This window comes from Limulus polyphemus, unplaced genomic scaffold (assembly GCF_000517525.1).
Source record: "Limulus polyphemus unplaced genomic scaffold, Limulus_polyphemus-2.1.2 Scaffold4629, whole genome shotgun sequence".
In the NCBI taxonomy this organism is placed as follows: domain Eukaryota; kingdom Metazoa; phylum Arthropoda; class Merostomata; order Xiphosura; family Limulidae; genus Limulus; species Limulus polyphemus.
This window is the reverse complement of record NW_013670239.1, coordinates 63,466-68,685: the sequence shown is the minus strand read 5'-3', so window position 1 is coordinate 68,685 and position 5,220 is coordinate 63,466. Positions and strand designations below refer to the sequence as shown.

Below are 5,220 nucleotides of genomic sequence, written 5' to 3'. Positions count from 1 at the left end.
CTCTAGTCTTACACTACTAAATTAGGGACAGCTAACGCAGATAGCCCTCGTGTACCTTTGCGTGAAATTCAACACAAACCAAACCAGAGTTCACCAGTGACTGAAAAACAAAAGCCCTCGTGTAGCTTTGCGCAAAATTAAAAAACAAACAAACAAACCTCTTACTCATAATCCAAACATTGCTGTAATACAATGAGGAATTCAGTATAGAAAATCCGCCAACTCATGTAATTCAAACTTAGAATTTGCATATTCTGAATTTCCGTCATTGTAAATGCATAATTTCTATATTTTGTAAACTCCTCACACACATACACATACATAAAAACACTGTTAGTCACTCAAAAATGAGGTCATATTTTAATAATGATCTCTTATTCACAAAACACCTGATAAGAATCGAATTTAAAAACTGTTATTTCTAAATTTATTATTTTTTTTCAATGTAATTTAGCACGCTAAAATTTGGGGGGAATAATGAGTCCCTTTAAAAATACACGTGAGTTCAAGGTGTCTTGTTTTGCCCCCTCCCCACTTGCTCCCTCCCTCCAATTGTTCCCAACGTTAGGTTTCAAAAGATACTTTGTATTGAGTTTTGATTGTTTGTTCGTAATTAAGCACAAAGCTTCATAATAGGCTATCTGTGCTCTGCCCACCACGGGTATCGAAATCCGGATTTTAGCGTTGTAAGTCCGCAGACATACCGCTGTGCCACAGGGGGGCTGGAGTTTCGAAGCCCCAAAGTACTCACAGATCTTGGAAAGAATCAAAATGTTTTTGACCATTTTAGCATATCTATCTTGTTTGGGGAGGGGATATCAAGTCCCTTTAAAAGTGGATTGACGAATAATGGTCAAAAGCATGAACTTACCAAGACACCAACCGAACCGACCCTCTTCTTCTACTTTAAACCATCGTTAACCTTGTATTTGGAAATTTATTAACGAACCTGTCAACAACATCATCAAGATCAATGGAAAGAGCACGCTAGTTACTGTTAGACTTTTCAGTCTCTTATTTGCCATATTGGTTCTCAGTTGATTTTTGATCAGTTTTAGCTTGTTAAAGCTCCTTTCACAGCCGGCTCTGCAAACTATGAGAGTTATTGTTATCTTTATAACCTTCTGTAGTTCAGTAAAATCCAAAAACGAGGGTTTGAAATGTTCTGTAAACTCCCAGACTGCTCCAAATGTCGCACATGAGCGCTCATTCATTCTCTTAGCTTGCCTCATTTCCATTTGTATGTCTTCAAGATTCAGTCCATAAGGGGATGCAAAAAGTATAATAGTCTCAAAATCAAGGAATTTTTCATGAACTTCTGATTCATTAAAACACCGAAGGATCAAAATCATCTGCTCTCTTTTGGATAGGTCTTTAGTTTCATAGACTAAGACTGAAACGTACTGATATTCTCTTATTTCGTCCAAAATGATATAACTGAGGACATCCAAAATGGCATCTTGTACATTGTGGTACGTATATTTGGCATTTTAGGTCCTTCACACAGGTGTTCCGAGAATAAGTCTTTAAGAAATTTAATATTTACAAAGAGTTTCTTTTATTTTCAGCTGTGTCTTCTTCATGATTACCCCCTCTGAGCGATGTTTTGGACAGCTGTAAATCTCAGCATATGTGCAAGTATTTTAATGTATTCCATATTTTTCCCCACATTCAGTTAGTGAGATTCATTAAACGATCTGCTACTGTTTTCTCAGAAAACTTTGATTCTAAAAATGCATTATTTTTGTACCCGTTGTTCAAATGTGCATCAGACTGCTTGTGTTACCCGTTCACTTTTTTCAGTGTATTGAGCCCTTCAGACACAAAAGCTTGACCACCTTGATATTTAGTGCTTGTACTAAAATGACGACAGACAGAACAGTAAACTTTTTCAGTAGATGAGGAATATTCAAGCCAAGGATATGCTTTATAACACTCAGGTATGGATTTTCGTCCATGAGACTTTGGAAAGCGGAAGGGCTCATTAAGACCAGGTCGAATTAGTCCATTGTCGGGCGTTCGGGATATTTTAGCCGGCCCACATACTCCAAGAGTCGGCCTAGGCAGAGTTGATTTTCCACTGCTGCTGTTCGGCTCGCGTAATTAATTCTTCAATGATAACGGTTTCGCACAATATATCTTCATGTTTTTGATGAGAAGTATCCACACTGCCTCTTTGGTTCAATAGTCTATCCTCTGTCTCGTCTTCTGGTACGACTATTTCATCTTCAGTCCTTCAGCGCATCTCGCTTGGTCCACCTTTCTCCTTGATTAATAATGGCTGGAGACGGCTTGAATGGGTAATGAAGAAAAACTTTAATACAACAGCAAATGTACAACGTACAAATGTACAAATGTACCTGATGATGACAAAACCTTGTCGAAACGTTATACATTTGCTGTTGTATTAAAGTTTTTCTTCATTACCCATTCAAGCCGTCTCCAGCCATTATTAGTCTCAAAGTGGGTTCCTCGTCATCGAATTTCTCCTTGATTGTTTCATCTTCCTGGCAATCCTGTGATTTACGCGGGATTTTGAAAATTTTTCTTATATCTATTTTCTCAATAGTAAGACTTGATGTGTCTACACATGTATGCAGAACATCAATTTCATGTAATAATTAACAACAGTCAAATGTATCATTTAAAGATACCCGCGACCTCTTGGCCTAGAAACTTGAATAACAACAAGTACTGATGTGAAAAGTAAAAGCGCCGAAGATAGCTTGGTACACAACAAACTCGTGTTTGTCACAACTACTTACAGCAAAACCAATCTGAAGACTTTATTTATCAACGTTTCTGAGAAAGGCATGCCTAGGTCTTTTTTTAACCCTTGTGCAGGGGAAGTATAATATTGCAATTGCTCAGGCAAAGCATAATATTTATAGCCTTTAATCGTAATTTGTTACAGAGCTATCAAATATAAAATCACACCCCTCTTGCCATGCCCACCTATCAATCCTCCCTTTCAGAACTTGTCAATAGTTTTCTCTGACTTTTAATCCTATATTATATATAACCAATAGAAAACCAAGGGTTCTGCCTTTGAAATGGCGTATTATTTTGCTTTCTTTTTTTCCTCAATACACAAGGTGTAGTTTCAGTTTCTGATTTACTTTTGTTCCCAAGAGAAACATATCGACCACCTTTGCTTAATTTCTAACGAAGTTTGTGGCATAGTTAGAAAGCCAGAAAAATGTGATAGTTATGGAACATATTCAGCTTTTTGCATGTTATTATTCTGCGTTCTTTCGAGCATTATTTAATTAAATAAATAAATAATTATTTAGTATAATAGTACAATTAGTATAAAAAGTAGGGTTAAATGAAATACATATTATTGTAGGATATATCTGGTTGACTTCTACCATACAAGAAAAAATAACATCCCCTAAAACGGCAGTGCGCGTGCGAACGTGTTTTCTTATTATACATATTACATTTTCTCTTTGTATGTAGTATTAAATTTGGGGAGGGAGCATAAAGAAAATTTGGGTGGGCAAATGTCCCCTTGCCCGATTGTAGCACCGCCGTTGTTTTTGAAGCACAGCTGTGAACAGCTGAACTTAAATGTATAGTTGTAAATTATCTATATTAAGAAAAATACGAGTGTTAAAATATAATTTATTTTTTTGAATTAAATACCAAACACATCAAATAACTTCACATCAATGTAGTTTGATTGCATACGTTTTTGTATTGAGAGAAATGAAAGTATATGTTTACTTTTATACTTCCAATTTATATACGTGTAAATGAAATGTGCATGCGTATTTAAACATAAACATATCTTCAACCATCTAAATGAACAAGCATGTATATATATAAAACACCTACCTAACAACAATGGAAGTAGGAATGTCAACGGTAACACCATTCCAACGAGCAACAAAAATAGTTTTCATTGGATAATTCAGACATCCGCCATCCATATGAATCGTCATTCCCAGAGGAAGTACAAATCGGGTAATGTAGCTGTGAATTTTATTACCTTCTTCCATGTAACGCATAGTGACAGGAAGAGTTGCGGCACTAGAAAAGAACTATAGTGTTAGTAAGATCAAGTGTTTTAAAATTTATTAAAATAAATTAGGGATATTCAAGCTTTAAAATGTAATACTTTGCTACATTTTATCGTATCGTCCCTTGATGACAACAATGTAAGAAAACATTTATAATTTATATGCAATTTAAGAAAACAGCAAACCATAGGTAAAATAGACCATTAGTCTTAGAATAATGACTGAGCAAAGAAATTTCAATGTCGGATAACAACCTACTCCGCACAAATAACTTATTTTAACAGTTTGTCTAAATTTTGTTGTAACGTTATAATGAAAAAATAATTTAATTACAACAAACATTAACTCACCTAGATGCTGTTCCGAAAGCAGTCAAAACAACCGGTAAAAGATTGAAGTAAAAACGAAATGGGTTTTTTCTGATAATTATAAGATAAAGGAGTGGCATCAAAACTAGCTGATAACCCACGAAGAGACCCAGGACAACTATAACGTACCACATCAAGCGTTGTAGAACACCGAGTACAGACTGGGTATTAAGACCTTCTTCACACATCCAAAAGAACATCCCCATCAAGAGAAACCTTCAACAAGAAACATTGTCATTGCAAGTCTAGATTTCACATTCGTAATGTCACAGATACTTATCAAACCCTAAAGACCTTTGGACTAGCCTTTTAGTTCACGTGTCGCATAACGTGCTGTTCAAAAACTAAAAGAGGTATAAGATAAACATATCGACATTATACGATTGGGAAAACCCGGTTTTTGAAAAAAAATTATAAATTTAATGTTAAGGTTAAATTTGTTTTAAGAAAAGGAAACTATTTTTCTCTCTCTCTTTCAGGGTTCTTCTCGTGTATGATACACTTGTAGACACACTTACAAACTGTATGAAACGAGGACATTGTTATCAAGTCTATGTATACATGTACATCTAACACAAAACGTAACAAAAACATTTACGATGTTTTACCATTCATCACAAAGACTTCTTTGGCTTGAGAGAATAGATGTTTAATTTTTCACTCGGTCTTTATTAAATCTTATAAACTTTTAATCAGGTATTCAGACTTTTTCCCGTCTGGAAGGTCATAGTGACACCTCAAGTCAAATTACATTAAAACCTTTTGTTTTCCTGTTGATATCTAACTTAGATCAGGGTCTAAAACATACTTGATAATTAATGTGTTTT

The 5,220-nt window shown here is 35.1% G+C and overlaps 1 long non-coding RNA gene across 1 annotated transcript; it reads right to left on the bottom strand.

Annotated features, from left to right (window-relative positions):
- Nucleotides 1-627: 627 nt before the first annotated feature.
- LOC111088875 lies at nucleotides 628-4,707 on the bottom strand. The gene is made up of 3 exons (XR_002613256.1): nucleotides 4,376-4,707; nucleotides 3,841-4,035; nucleotides 628-637 (listed from the first exon to the last, which is right to left on the bottom strand). It is a non-coding gene; the product is annotated as an uncharacterized LOC111088875 (long non-coding RNA).
- Nucleotides 4,708-5,220: the final 513 nt, after the last annotated feature.